This window comes from Ascaphus truei, chromosome 8 (assembly GCF_040206685.1).
Source record: "Ascaphus truei isolate aAscTru1 chromosome 8, aAscTru1.hap1, whole genome shotgun sequence".
Classification (NCBI taxonomy): domain Eukaryota; kingdom Metazoa; phylum Chordata; class Amphibia; order Anura; family Ascaphidae; genus Ascaphus; species Ascaphus truei.
The window spans coordinates 46,659,157-46,675,222 of record NC_134490.1 but is presented as its reverse complement, the minus strand read 5'-3'; the positions used below and the strand labels follow the sequence as shown (position 1 = coordinate 46,675,222).

Sequence of the window (16,066 nt, the reverse complement as noted above, 5' to 3'; positions counted from 1 at the left end):
TTACCACGTGGAGCATCTAATCGGACGGGCGATTTCCGTGGCTCTGGTTGTATATTTTATAATATATATTTTATAATATCTATTAGAATTGCTTTGATCATTACAGTGTTGAGCGCCACTGATATGCTTTATAAAGAGTAACTTATATTTTCGGACACATTTTGCTACAACAAATTTTCATGTATAGTTTTTCTTTAATAAACAGGGACTTGATACCCTGGCAGATATATATTAATTACATATTTTGCATATTTCTTGGATGATGGAAGCTTATATATATGATTGCAATTGAGTAAAGGGTTAATATGAACTCTTTGAAAGTACCTTGTGCAGGAGAAAGGTGAGTTGGCTAGAGTAGCTGTGTGTATTAATTGGGAGCGCCCATTCCATCCCCCACCTCCCCCTCCCCTATTCCCCACATCCCTTACTTTTGCCTTCACTGTGTGTATTAACCCTGATTGCATATCTAAGTCACGTGCTCACTTGTGTGCTGTTCGTGACAGATGGTGTATGGGGATGGATTTATGAGGTAAGCAGGAAGTTGCTGAGCAAAGTTTCAGTTCATGCTGAGTACATGTAATTAATAAAAAATATGTAATTAATATATATCTGCCAGGGTATCAAGTCCCTGTTTATTAAAGAAAACATGAGAACTTACCTTTTGTCTTCCTCATTACCAGACCAGACTACGTACCTCGTTCACCCCTGTCTTCCACATGCCTCGACCTCTGTATCCTCACCGACTACACAACTCTGCTTCCAGCCCTGACCTTCGGCTTACGACTCACTACTCTATCAGGACTCTGTCCCTCGGCTCAGGTCGGTTCTTTCATATTCCTACCTCAGCCTTGTGGGTCCTTTTCCTGCTTGAGACAAGCATCGTTACATGATTGAGGGGAGATATTGTTCATTTGAGGGACCATTGCGAAGGTGAAAAGTGGGCCAGCTGGAGAGCTGTTTATTAACCCTTGTCCCGTATATAGGTCACGTGCTCACGTGTGCCCTATGTGACAAATTGCAATATAACGTTATCTGTTTCTAATGGGTCTGGTGATACATTGCTAAAAATATTTGTATGTTCCAAAGGAAATTAACATTTTAGCAGAAATTGGTAAAAGAGACCTCATGTGCTCCAGTGCATTGTATTCCATGTCCAAGCTTGTCAAAGAAACAAAAAATATTTTGATCACGAGTGGAATCTCCACTTACCGTCGTCATGCTACATTATGAATTTTTGTCAAGGGTTGATCTATGACTGGAGTGGATTCCAGTGGCAGGAACAGCAGGGAGCGTGGTCGAGGTCACAAGCAGTGGTCAGATGCAGGCGACAGATAGCGTGGTCGAGGTCACAAGCAGAGGTCAGAGGCAGGCGGCAGATAGCGTGGTCGAGGTCACAAGCAGAGGTTGGTAGCAAGGAAACAAAAACAGGACAATAGCAGCAGCAAACACAGGAACCTAGCACAAGTTGGATAACCAGTATAAACGCACTGACAGACGGTTAGAGGAAGTTTATATAGGCAGGCAGATAGGTAGAGTACAGGTGCAGAGGTGTCAGGTTTCAGGGTCTGGAATGTTCCTTGAGAGAGTTAGAAGAACAGCAGCAGTCCCGGTGGAGAAGCATGGGTACTGCAGTCTAGAACATGACACTCTTGCAGCATTCTATTCGATGTCCAAGCTTGTCACTCCATTCAGGATCTTGATGTGAGGTTTACTTCCAGTTTCATTTTGCCCACATTAATCATGGTTGTGTGCTACGAGTGCACGTTTCATGTTTAGTAGTACTGAGAAATGGAAATTCACAACTTTCTCAATATAAACTTTCTGGTATATTAAGACAGATTATTATCATTTTTGGGGGGTTTGTACGGAAATAAAATTAAAAAAAACTCCTCTAAGTGACTTACCAAGGTCATATAGAGATGTCATTAGATTTACAATGTTCCACCCATGCTATTTTTCTATATGCAGTGAATATATTCTCCCCATGTTCAAAGAGAATACAGCTTAATTCAAATGAATGACATCTATGCATCGTATTCAAAATCTGCCTTGGTAGGCTAGTGTTTCAGTTACAAGGCCAACATCTTCCCCACATAGTGTACAGTACAGTTTGTTACTTAGTGGATTTCCTGTGTCACCCTGAGTTTGTTGTGATATTTATATCACTGGCATCTGAAGCCACAAGAACACAGAAATCACCAGGTGCTCCTGTGGGTGTTCCAGGTAGGGGGAAATGGAAAACAGTAATTAATCAGCAAATAAAATTGAAACAACAATAAAAGAAAAGTAAAATATACAACCAGTGTTCAATTGCAGCTCAACCTTCAATGGATCTTCCTTGTAGATCCTTAACTAGTTGCAGTGTCGAGAAGTCAGGGAGCGCAGTACACCAGGGTGAACATAAAAGAAAAAGAACATAACACAGATAATAGTGCAATACTGTGTGATTGAGAGATGGTATAAATAAAATGGGGACATGGAAAGTGGACAAAAAATGATTGCTACACAGATGGATGAAATATCAAATGGGTTTAGTAAGTGAACATCATGGAGCACACAGATGCAGTGGGAACTTACAAGAAAGCCCCAAAAATCAGGCAATGGAAATAGAGCACAGTCAGTGTCCGTTGTGGGAGGTGAAAAACTTGTAAGTGATGAAACTGCTGCAGGGGGTCAAGCTGCGCCGGCGATTCCTCCACTGCAAGCCACCACAGAACTTCTGGGTTTGATTCTCCCACTCAGTCTTCCGCTCCACGTGACTGCGTCACACTGCGGACACAGCGAGCTTCTATTGGCACAGGAACTGTGGAAACTGAAAAAATGGAAAAGTATCTGTATCCATTACATTACTCTTTCCGTAATACCAAGGAGAACTGTACAAATAAATCTTACATGGTGCAGGGGACAGCAAAATAAATTTGCACATTTAATATTCCAACCCCATGTACTTTTTGAACGTTATGCCAAGTGGGCCCCAATTTCGAGGACAGCAATTTTAGATGAACTTGTGAAGCAGTAAATATAAACTACTGCAGAATTCAAGGCTGTGAAAGACACAATCAATGGACTTTTTATTGACGTTAAAATTATTTATTTGATTGACGGGTGCCGTCAAATTGATTTGCACCTTTCTGCTTAGGACCCCTCTTCCAAACCATGTTTTTGAGACAGTTATATCACATTTTATTGCTAGGCACTTCTGCCTCAAGTTCCTCAGGCTCATCATTTTGTCTCCCAACTGGTATTCCCCTACTTTTATCTACTGTATGTTGTGGAAAATACAGCACAATGCTTCAAATTCACACAATATAGCTGAGGCATTGAGAAGTGCTTCACCACACCTGTCACAGCGCCAGAAGCGACTTTTAAAAAGTCCAAATGTGTGTTCCATGACAGATCTGGTAAAATCATGGGCTGGATTGAAGTCTATCTCCAGAGGTAACTGAAGGTATAGTACTGCATTTCTAATACAGTAGCACTACAAAAATTATATTTTTGAAACCAATTCTGGTCAGTCCATAAACGAATATGAAAATGTGAGTACTAACCCTGCTATCATTGTTTGTCTTGTTATATAGATCCCATACTGTTGCATGATACAGAAAAACATATGCGGGAAAAGAAACTGCTACTTGATAAGCAATCGTTCCATTTTTGACAAGAACTGTTTGAAAGATATCAAAGCACTTTCAGTCTACCAATGACAAATGAAGGTAAATGTATTATACCATTTACAATTCCTCTTTAAGCTACATACTCAATTTGGCACATCTAAGCATTACATATGCAGTATTATCCATTTTAAGAAATCTATGCCTAATCTGAACAAAACAAATGACACTATCTATTTCAACACATTTGGTTTCTATCATTTGTGCACCTGAAACTGCCTGTTCTAATTAAATGTGCATTTATTAATAGGGAAGCAATGCTTCAGAACAAACGTTCAATGTTCGACTAAATAAACACAACTCATTTTGGTCTCCATTTATTGAGAATGTCTTACTGTACTGTAAGTGCAACGTAAAATATGGCGCCAATGAGGACCAAAACAGCAATACAATAAATGAACTTAATTAGCATCAGGAATGCTTGTAATATTTTTATATTTACAAGAAAACAATATACAGCTATGAGCATTCTCTCCGTCTTGTGTCCCATTGTCCTTCTGGGTTGCTTTGCTCTTCTCATAACAACGTAGGATGGATGGGGATGGGACAATAAAGAGATAATGGAAGTTTATGAAAAATAACTTCTCAAGACTAAATCCAATTGGAGTAGAAAGGCAGAAGCAGATAAGATAATAATAGTACAGACCAGAAAAAAACCTTAAATGCATGCTTGCCAAAACAAGAAGCCTGACAGGTACAATGGGAGATCTTGAATTTATAGCTAGAATGAAGCAGTATGATATCATTGGCATTACTGAAACATGGTGGGATGAAACTCATGACTGGACAGTTAATTTAGAGAGTTATTCCCTTTATTGGAAGGATCGAGCAAATAGAAGGGGAGGTGGAGTATGTTTGTATGTTAAACCCGATCTAAAACCTATCATAAGGGAAGATGTTTGTGAAGGGAATGATGAAAATGTAGAGAACTTGTTGATAGAAATTAGCAGTGGAGGTAAAAGTACAAAGAAAATGTTTGTGGGAATATGTTATAAACCACCAAATATCGGTGAGATTGAGGAAGCCAAAATACTTTTGCAAATGAGAAGGCATCAAAACTGGGTCATGTTTGCATAATGGCTGATTTTAATTATCCAGACATAGACTAGAGCAACGAGATTAGCATTACAACAAAAGGAAACAGTTTTTTGGGGGGGACACAAATGATTAAGAAACCAACCAGGAGAGGGGCATTTCTGGATTTAGTAATATTAAACAATGTAAAAGTAATATCAAATATTTATGTCCGGCCACATTTGTGATCATAACATGGTCTCATTTCAAATAAATGATCAAAACCTTATTATACGGGTTCAACAAAGACTTTAGAAGAAAAGCATATTTTAATAAATTGAGAAATAATCTATAATGAATAAATTGGGATGATGATTTTGCAGGAAAAAATGTGGAAGATAAATGGACCGTCTTTAAAACATTGTTAGAAAAGCACACTTATCAGTGTATACCCTTGGGCAATAAATATAAAAGAAATAAGTTTAAACCAATGTGGCTAAATAAACAGGTACAGTAGGGGATGAAATGAGTCAGAAGGGGCAGAGGCATCAAATCAGAATGATAATTCAAATTTACCAACTCTTTTTTTACCCTCTGCAATGCATAGTTCAGAGCCCAACGGCATCACCATGGCTCCTGGCTCCAGCTGCTGCCCACGTAAGGGGTATCAGTATTATTCCATAGCCCCAGTGAGGGCGCCATTATACCCTGTATCCTTATACCTCTTGGGCTCTCCCAGTCTGCAAGGCAAAACCCGGCCAACAGCTGTGACAAAATCTATAACAACAAACACATATTAATATCATCTCCTTTTTTAAAAACATCTGTGTGCTTAATCACAGGTGGCTCAATCAATGGCTCAGTCGTTGACTGAGCCCCCTGTGCTGAAGCAGGGATATCCTGAAAATCTGACCTGTTGGTGACCTAAATAATTTCTGCAATAAATAAATATTTGCCCTAGCATTTGAACATTAGTCTGTCTGCAGTTAGCAGTTATGTATCTGTAGTGAAATGGCACAATTTTCATCAGCAGCAATACAAGTTATTACCGCTCAGATACTTACCCTATTATTTTATATTTGTATTTGTAAAAATTATTTTATAAGCCTTTTGCTGCCAGAAATGTTCATTAGCAGGAATCTCTGGCAACAGTTCATATAGGTGAAAGTCACCTCTAACTTCTGATTAAGAACAGGCTGCATGGTAATGTATAATAGGAGCCTTAACCATTTATTTATTTATCAAATATTTTACTGCTGCAAATATATTGAGACAACAATGACATTTAGTTTTAAAGCACGTCCAGGTATCCCTGGTAATATCCATTGTACTCTTTTGATTCAGTGGGGTGTATTTATTAAAGTTTCTCAGATAGCAAAACTAGGAGAAACAAACTTATTCAAAATTTCAGAGGGAACATACCCACTGAAGTGCATTGTGGCGTCCTCCTTGATCGGTATGCATTAGTTTTGCTCCAGTTTTGCAGCCAAAAGGCTTCAATAAATTACATCCCATGTGTTTCAGGCCCTCTGGCATTAAAGCAGCTAAATAAAATGTAAATACAGTACCTTTACCAATTTGTGTGATATCCTTCAAACTATGGATGGGGACTTCCATTGGTGTTGCTGTTTTGGTTCTAAAAACATTTCGGGGGCCTATGCTATGCGTTCATAAAATAAATCGTCGGGCTATTTAAATCGCCATTTTTTGGAGCGTTGCTATCACGGTATTCAGAAATACCTGTGAGAGCAAAATTCCCAAAAATGGCGAGTAGCCGGCAGCGTGATGATCTCCTCTCTGAAAAGGCCTTAAAAAAGGTTCTCCGGAGCAGAACCGTGTTGATTTGAGTTCCGGGGACCCCCTGCTTCCCGAGATATAGGCATCGTTATGGGGTGCCAGTATCTACTATGCATTTTATTCCCACGGTTACGTGACGCGGGGCATTAAAATGCATAGGAGATACCAGCACCCCATAACGGGGCCTGTATCTCGGAAGCAGGGGGTCCCCGGACCTCAAATAAACGTGGTTCTGCTCTGGAGACCCCCTGCTCATACACTAGTGATAAAATGTATATTAAAACAGCTGCTACCTACAATAAACATTAAAAATACAACAGGACTAATACCCACCTCCTCTACCCCCAGATTGGTACTAGAGGCCGCGGGTGTCTGGGGGTCCTCAGGTGGTGTCCAGGGGGTCACACTGGCCCACGGTACCAATCCTGTAGCCAAAATTGTTATTCCAATACGCTGAAATAAATACACGCCCCCACCACACAACACATACAGTACAGTAATGGGCAAAATAATTATTATATGGATAATAGCTCATTTGCCCATTTAAAAATAAAACATCAGCCAGCATAAAGTAAATAAAAATCTGTTATTCCAAAACATAATACAATTCAATAAACACTTAGCCAAGCAAACTATTATAAAAATAAAACCACTAACCCATCAAGCAATTCAATACAGAAAAGCACTAGCCAACAAATCAATTCATTAATGTAAACCACTAGCCAACAAATCAATTAATTAATAAAACCACTAGCCAACACATCAATTAAAACCAGGAGCCAACAAAATAAATAATTAATTAAAAACGCTAAAATTATTAAAAACAAGCCATCCAAACTACAAACAATAAAAAGAAAAAACAACAATCAATAGAAAAAAAGCATTTACCAAAAAATGCATTGGCTGTCACTGTATTTATCTGTACCCTAAACTTGCACAGATTAATACATTATCATCAATGGGCAATGAAAAACATAAAAAGAAAAAAATACAATAAAAAAACCTGTAAAAATATAATTACATACATTCAATATTTTTCTTACCTTTTAGAAGCATTGATCCTCCGAATCCTGGTGTTTCTGCAAGCTCTCATACCGCGACGTCATCAAAGTCAATCCAATGCCATGGGGGCAGGGGTTAATCCCTTAATTACTATAGTGGTTATTAACCGCTAAGTTGATTAAGGGGTTAGGGGCTATTAGATTGTATTTTTTCATGTATTCTTGCTGGCACCGGAGGACATGGACCTGGGATATGCTGACGAGGATGCCCTTCATGATGGCAAGTGTAAATGGAAAGGTTTATTTACTTTATTTATGCTGGCTGGCTTATGTTTAATTTTATAATGGGCAAATGAGCTATTATCCATATCTGGATATTAGTTATTTTGTCCATTACTGTACTGTATGTGTTGGGGGGGGGGCGGGAGGGGAGTGTATTAATTTCAGTGTATTGGAAAAAATATTTGGCCACAGGATTGGTACCGCAGGCTAGCGGGGACCCCCAGAGACCCACGGTGACCACCTGAGGGCCCACAGACACCCACAGCGACCACCCCAGGGCCCACAGATACCCATGGGGAACACCTGGGGACCCCCGTACACCCACGGCCCCTGGAATCAATCATGTGGGGGTAGAGGGGTGGGTATTAGTGTTTATTTTGGGTAGTGGAGGTGGGTGAAGGGGGTATTTGGCCCTTGATAGGTAGTGGGACGGGTTAACCCCTTCATTGCCTTAGTGGTTAGCCTCTAAGGTAATGAAGTTGACTGCATGAAGCATTTTTATTGCATGGTATTCATGCCGGGGGTCTCCGGTGCTGATATTAATGGGTATCAGCTTCGGAGATCCCTGGCATCAATCCGATGCAGGAAAAATGCATTTTTTTCTAAGTCCTGTCTCACCATCTCTCAGCAGCTTTTCACTAGTCTCACGCCAACTTTTCCTGACGTGAGGATTTTGGGAGAAACTCGCATTCTGGAGCCGTATTTTGCCTTGATAGGCCTCAATAAGATAATCGAGGCTACTAGAATTGCACAAATTTCAGAACTTGCTGATAAGTTGCTTATCACTACTCACCCGGCGATTTTTTTTTTTGAAGGCTCAAAATGTTGGCGATTCATTCTTTTATTGCCCACTTATAGAGGCTTACTGAATAGCAGTAGGCATTTTGGCCAATAAGTGCTCAATAAGTGGCTTACAGCATAAGCTCCTTCATGTTTTAGTTGCGCTTTTAAAACATTTTCACGTTTTGATTTTGCCAAATCCGGTTTTGTTTTTTAATTTAAAAAAAATGCTATAACCTCAAAATAAGTAGGAAATGTCCTCATAAAACATGAAACAATGCTTAAAACAATCATACAAAAATTAGGAAACTAAAATAATATCATTGAAAAACAAGAAGTAATCTAAAAAGATAGAGTATGACGAGGAACACAAACTTTGTACCATCTTCATCGGAGACTGTGGTTCCTTTTTAATGAATACCAACTTCTCCATGTTGTATGCCTCAGTCTCCTGCAATATTCACTTGGAATGCTGCCAGCAGTGCAAATATTCTTTCAGACACTAGAAAGTGCACAGCTTAAATGGTACTCAACTCTGTAAAGAGGATTCCACATAGTACTTTTTTTTTTTTTTAACCCAGTATCTATAAAGATTTTCCTTGATGAGAAGACTCCTTTTATCTTTAGAATAGTCCTCCCCCATAATGGAAGCTCAGTAGGCCTCATAAGCAGCAGAACTATCTGTTGCCATTTTCTCAAAGCCTAACCAGATGTCATCTTAAGAAGCAGAGAAGTAGAAGGGCGGAGTGTTACAGCCTAAGCTGGTTTCAACAAGTGTTCCATTTCATCATGCACTAGGCTGGTCATTATGACGTTATTTTAGGCATTGATATCTGTGCCGTGAGGGAAAGAGAAAAGCAGTTTGTTTTTATGCGAATCTTGCTTTGTAGCAAAAACATGGCGTTCAGATTGTAAAATGCATGTGAAACATGGGTCTGCATGAAGAGCAGCAAACAGATTTTGAAGAAGCTGACAAATGTTATAGATTCCTGCTAGATAATCTATTTCTGTGTCTCCAGCTTTCTTTTCAGGAGCTGGGTGTGGGGTATGATTAGGGTAGCAGTTTTGCAACAGACTTCCTGTGTGGCTACTGTAAAAAGGTTATAATACTTCACACACATGGCTATGAATTGCCACTGTGATGGAGTGAGGAAGGGGGTTCTCTTGCTTCCTGAGACACAGTATAGCTGAATATTGCTTGTTTCCACTGTAGAAGAAACATACAGTAGAAACATATCATTTGATGGCAGGTAAGAACCACTTGTCTGCTCTAACATGTAAAAGGTTAAAGTCCACCTCTTTACAACCGCTTGCTTGATATTGATGACCGGGACTGTTTCAGATCATTTATCTTTATTCATGCTGAATTAACAGAAGTGGCCAGAGATCCTGCGTGCCAGTGTCGGCATTTCCTGCACAATCCAGTCATCTTAACGAAAAGTCTGTACAATCAGGTTGATGGTGTATGCAAACCTACGTATGTGCACGTAGTTGCAACGACAAAGTGTACATCAAATATTGGCACCATTATTAGAAATGATAAAAGCTGCGGAAATTCCAAGAGGGGTCAGACATTCTACAATAGATTTTTCTAGTTTGTCCAAGAGATCAACAGTCACTAGTAATCTTCTTGGTCGAGGCAGCGATACACAGAGCAGCTTGACCAGGAGAAGGAATTACATCTGATTGTGACAAAGATGTCAAAGAGTAAGATGACCAATGGGCAGTGAATGTTGTGTAGTCCTTAGTTTGGCCAGAGCCACTTGTCCACATCTGTGGTTAATGTATGGATGGCCCAATGGATGTCTACATGGCCTTGCTGGTTGTAATACACATCTCCCTGTTTAGCTCTGGAATGGCTTATCTGCAGAAACTTCCTTTGGATGAAACAGCATGGGAGTTTAGTTGCTATTAGCCTGTGAAAGTGTGATGAATCAATAGCAGAAATGGGATGAATATCCAGCGCTACCATAATGGTCTTAGCCTTTGCTGCATTCTGTGCCACATGGTGCGTGGGATCATGCTTAGTTTGCAGCTGAAAGGGCTCCCTGAGAGTTAATTGCTTGTATGATGACTCGAGCAAGTCTTTTTCTTTACCACCTCTAGAGATGCATCTTCTTCTTTTATTAAATTCTTTATTTATTGTCACAGAAGCAGAAATACAAAAGATTGCATGGTGAGTAACAATTGTATACATATTTAGTCAGTGAATGGATCACTCACATAGTTCTGTAACAAACATTTTTTTAAAGCTGTCTATGTGAGAACAAACATCTGTAGAAATAGTATAACAATATAGTCCAAATATTGTTAACAATTGTCAAGTAGAAAGAAAAAGCAATTTGAAGTAAAAATAAAACAATATAAATACAGGGAACAAAATCATGCAAAAGTAACTGGTGAGGCTGGTGGGGCAGTTCAGCGACCCGCAAGTTACAAAACAACCCAACAACGCAAACCAGTCCCAGGGATGTGACACTGTGCCAGGAGGATGGGGGGCAGCCATATTCACAGGGCACACGGAAATTAACTAAAAGGCACCAGGACAATTCTGGGAAGAATGAGGAACTGTAATAAAACAGTAAAATCCATAATCAACATTAATTGGATATAAGAGACCTAAGGGAAACATAACTCTTCACATGTTCCTTGTTTATCCTGCAGGATCTACTGGAAGTCAATTTTTTCATTGACTATGTCTCCCATACCATGGAGATCCACACCTGGGAATGGTCTGTTGCTTCCATGATAGCAAGATTGAACGTCAAGCCACATTTAGTAGGTGTAGAGCTAATGATTATCTGAGTTTGTAGCCAGGAATACGGTCTCTGTTTAGAAGGATACTGTAATCCAAGAGTCCCTGAGATATATGATAGAGGTCATCCTATCAATTTGTCCAATTACTTCCTCTCAAAATGCCTGTACAATAGGACACTCCCACCCCATGTGCAACATACTACCATGTTGGCCGCAGCCTCTCCAACGACTGTCGGAGGTTCCCAGGAAATAGGGAGCATAATTTAGCTAGTGTGAAGTACCATCATTGTCTGAGTCTCTGTTTCAACTGAATGTGTTTATGACAGCCCAGACTCTTTCCTCAATTGGTAGATCTTCTCCTAATTCTAGTGCCATTGTGTCTATTAGTATTTGATATATATATATAGCAGATTACCAATGTCTGCTGGCACTGAGATTCAAGAAGATGGATTGAAGGGGGGAGGAGCATCGGGAAATGCGTTTTTCCATTTTATGTGTAGAAAGAAAATACGTGATGTGAATAGTGCAAAGATTCACCTTCCGGACAGTTATGTCTTTGAGTTGTGTAACTTGTTTTAGCTGGTCCACAAAAGTAAGTCTGAGATTCTTTAGCTTTATACCATTTTGGACTTTAGCTTTAGCAGACCGTGGACTTTAGCTTTAGACCATTTTGTTAACGTCTTTTGGTGAAAGAACCGGCGTAAATTCTGGGTTATTAATAAGGAAGAGGACGGTGGCTTGGCTAGAGAAATACCTTTCCCAGGATGGAGGGGCAGCTTTCTAGGGATCGGAAAGCTGAAAGATCCGAGCCCAAGCGAGAATAAAAAATTAGGCTTTGTTTCGGTTTCTGCTCAGTTCAGGTACAGAGATCCACAAATACAGAGCCGGGAAAGGTTTTTTTTTTAAACAGTGTTTGGATTTGGGCAATTTCGAACCACCCAACCTTACTAGAATCCTATAATCAATAATTGAGTCTCTGAGCTCAGTGTTCTCTCTCTTTGTTCTTGCTGGTGATTATACTGTGAGTGAGCATTGCAAGGTGAAGCAGCTCATTATAATATTAAAACATTCATGTTAAATGCGTTAAAGTGCAGTAAAACTATTTTTGCTGTTTCTGTTCCTTTTCTGTTCTTTATTAATAATGTTGATCCTGTTATATGTGCAATAAAACACTTCGATTATTTCCATTAGTGTTTTCATGCGTTAGAATAAGACAGTGACATTTTATGTGATGTGTAACCAGAGCTAGAGACGGGAGAGCTAGGGACAGGCAAGCTAAAGACAGGCGAGCTGGGGGGGGGGAGCTAGAAATGAGTGAGCTAGAAATGGGTCGAGCTAGAGATGGGTGAGCTAGAGATGGGCGAGCTAGAGACGGGGGAGCTAGAAATGGGTGAGCTAGAGATGGACGAACTAGAGATGGGCAAACATTTTTGGCAAAGTTTGAATCCGCTGCAAAGAAATGCACAATAGCAAGTTCGCAAACTCGTCTGAGTTCAAAAGAAGTCACCTCTCTACATAGATATATAGTTTTATTCGATTATGCGAACATTTGATTAAAAATGAATCAAATTTAAAACGTTTTGTTATATGTACTTAAGGAAAGCCTTACTGTTACTTCCATCCAGAATCTGATGTGCTATGTGTGTGAGCCGCAGGGAAGTTCAAACTGGTTAGAAGATTAAACTAAACGACCCCTATTTATGACAAGAAAAAACATATGGAAATTGATTAAATAATGTGTCACATTGGAAGTGCATTGGGGCTACTTTGTTACTGCTGTATATTTGGGGTCACATTCCCAGTAGCCTTCCAGTTAGCAGAATTAAATATATAAATATAGAATAGTGTTAGTGTTTTATCTCACTAACATTGTGTATGTCTCATTGTAATTTGTTAGGAGGTATACTATGTGGCTGCTACTCCTATTTTAAGCTCACCAATCCCACCGCAATTTAATCAGCGGTTCCCAGCACACATTGGGATGATGAGGGTGAGGGAGATGGCCCTTATCTGACTAGTACTTTGTCCATTATACTACTCATGTCTCTACAGTTTATTGGCTTTGTCAGGCAGGGGGAGCTGTGTATATAACAAAGGAAGAAACCCAGAGTGAACATCTCTGGAGTCAAGAAGAGAGGCAGATTTTAAGAAGGGATAGAATAACTATTAGATCCGGATAGATCCTGCAAGGATTCCTTTTTAATGATATCCAACATCTGTGACACGTACTGTAATGATTGGGCAAGATTCATATTTGTTTTGATATGCAACAACAAAATAGTCACTGCAAGAGGTAAATTGTGAGATAGAATGAGTGGCAGTAAAAAAAGGACGAGGAGATTTCATGAGCAACAGGTACAGAAGAAAAAAACAGTACCCAGAACACCAATTGTATTTTTTTTCTGGTAATTTTTATTTTATTGTATATGTAAAAGTTTAACTACAGTAGAACTATTTAGTTATACACAATCTACAGAATCTGCAGAAGTGCTGACCACCCTATAAGAATTTAAAGAAAATGTAAAATAATAAGATTCAATCACACATTGTATAAGATATGATGGATTGAAAAGTGACACAAACCCTCCACCGTACAATGTACAGCAAATAAAAATACCATGTGTGAGCACATCCACATGTCACAGACAGGTCTGCAACCCCCTGCTTTTCCCCATTATCTCTTAGCATACAATGCTTCCACTGCAGCCAGGGATTCTGGGTAATGACATACAAATGAGCACACACAGTGGTACCTTTTACTTCATGTCCATTTTAACATGGACCCCTATAAGCTTATGCCTGCCGCATTACACAGCTTTTCAGCACAGCCTGGGTTACAGAAATGCAGAGCCAGTAACCTACTCACAGACAGCTATTTTGACCTTTTGGATCTCTTCAGTGTAAGGCTGGTTATATTGACTTTGCAATGTGATGCTGGGATAGGTTTCAACTACACAAGGTGTGCTCATTTTCCCCAGAATCCCTGGTTGCAGTGGAAGTACTGTATGCTAAGAGATAATAGGGAAAGGCAGGGTTGCAGACCTGTCTGAGATGTGAACGTGCTCACACAGGATATTTTTATTTGCTGTAAAATAATAAGCAATCGTATGTGGCAGTTATTTTTATTTTATCAATATATAGCATAAAATGTTGAAAAACTAGCATTTTTATCACTATAATGGTAAAAAAAATCCACCAAAACACAATTTTTAAAAATGCTGTTCTGAAGCATGCCTGGCTACGCTACATAGGGAGATATTCACTAAACTCTGATAAGGTTCATCAGAGCTCAGTCCCACAGTGTAAATGCAATGCAAGACAATGGCAGTTAATAGGGGTTCAAACTCTGAATAAACAGAAACTAGGGGCGCCCTAACATCTATGTGTGGTGATATAATACAAATCACAAAAATGATATAGAATATTACAACAAATGAATGTGCTCAAATACAACCGTGTGAAAAGTGAATATGGCTGAAATAGTCCTCAAATGTTCAAAGATGTTGAAATACTGGAACCAGCCGTTGCTCAGCACATGGAAATAAATAAATAAAAGAACACCATAGTGTGATATTGTTAAGGTACACAGCACCTATACTGATATTATGGAATAAATAACCATAAAACCAAGGAATACAAAAACAAGAACTGATATTAAAATATAATATATAAAGAAATTGATTAAGCAAGCACTAAAACATAGATAAAAAGACTATTTATTACAATGATAAAAAAAACTATGAACTAAAAAATGAACATATAGACATCAACTGATCCTGCATCCGGCATTTATTAGTATCCTACTTACGAACTGCAAGTAGGTCATGCGCATGAATTTATTGTCTTGATGTCTGCTCCTCCGTTTCAGGTATGGTATCTGGATGCCCTCTCCTTCTCCCACCCAGACCCGCTGGGTGTCCGGAAGGGGCCTACATCAGCTGGGGAGTTGGTAAAAGCACCTCCAGACCTCTCCTGTTCATGTCCTCGGCTCCACTTAACTGCGGACTGCATTGCCTCTCACTCTCTCGCGAGAGTTCTCCGTCAGAAGCGGCTGGTACTGGCGCGGCTCCAGAGACTCTCGATCAGGAGGATGTGCAAATGAGCGGACAAGACGCCGAGACGCAGGGTGAGTGACGTCACCCTACATGTTTTGCGGATTGATCCGCTTCTTCAGGGGTAAAATTTGCGGCAATAGTCCCTCTGCCTTAGATTAAATAGTCCCAGAAAATGTCCACAATGATAGGAAACATGTGGAACTCATTATTAAAATCATATTAGGCTTACTCAATCCTTTTAAAAAGAAGAATACACTCATTATACATAACATAATGATCGTAAACTACATTTAAACTACATCATGATATACACTCTCAAATGTACCATAATAAACAATGTTGATCGTGGAGTTGGTACTAGTTAATCTCAATCATATAATCACATCTTAAGAGAGAGATCAAATTGTCACTTATAACATTGAATAATGAAAAACTGTTACTGAATGAATAAAATACAATATTATTATAATATACTAATAAGACATGAATCAGAATATAGGGTGTGGGTAACCGGTGCATCAAAGAAAATCAAGTCCCCATGATAAATAGTAAGTTCTTCCGTTAGGACCACTCCAATATAATAGTGAGCAGCAATAAAGCACCCTAACAGGGCTAAGGGACTAGTACCTAGTGCTGACAAGCACAATAAACAGTACATAAATTGTCCCATCCATTAGAACGTAGAGTGATAGTATGCATAATAAACCTT

General features: G+C 39.3%; 1 long non-coding RNA gene across 1 annotated transcript; it reads left to right on the top strand.

The window, feature by feature from the left end:
* The first annotated feature begins 3,529 nt into the window (after window positions 1-3,529).
* LOC142500934 (uncharacterized) lies at window positions 3,530-15,726 on the top strand. The gene is made up of 3 exons (XR_012803361.1): window positions 3,530-3,713; window positions 11,210-11,323; window positions 15,171-15,726. It is a non-coding gene; the product is annotated as an uncharacterized LOC142500934 (long non-coding RNA).
* The last annotated feature ends 340 nt before the right edge of the window (window positions 15,727-16,066 follow it).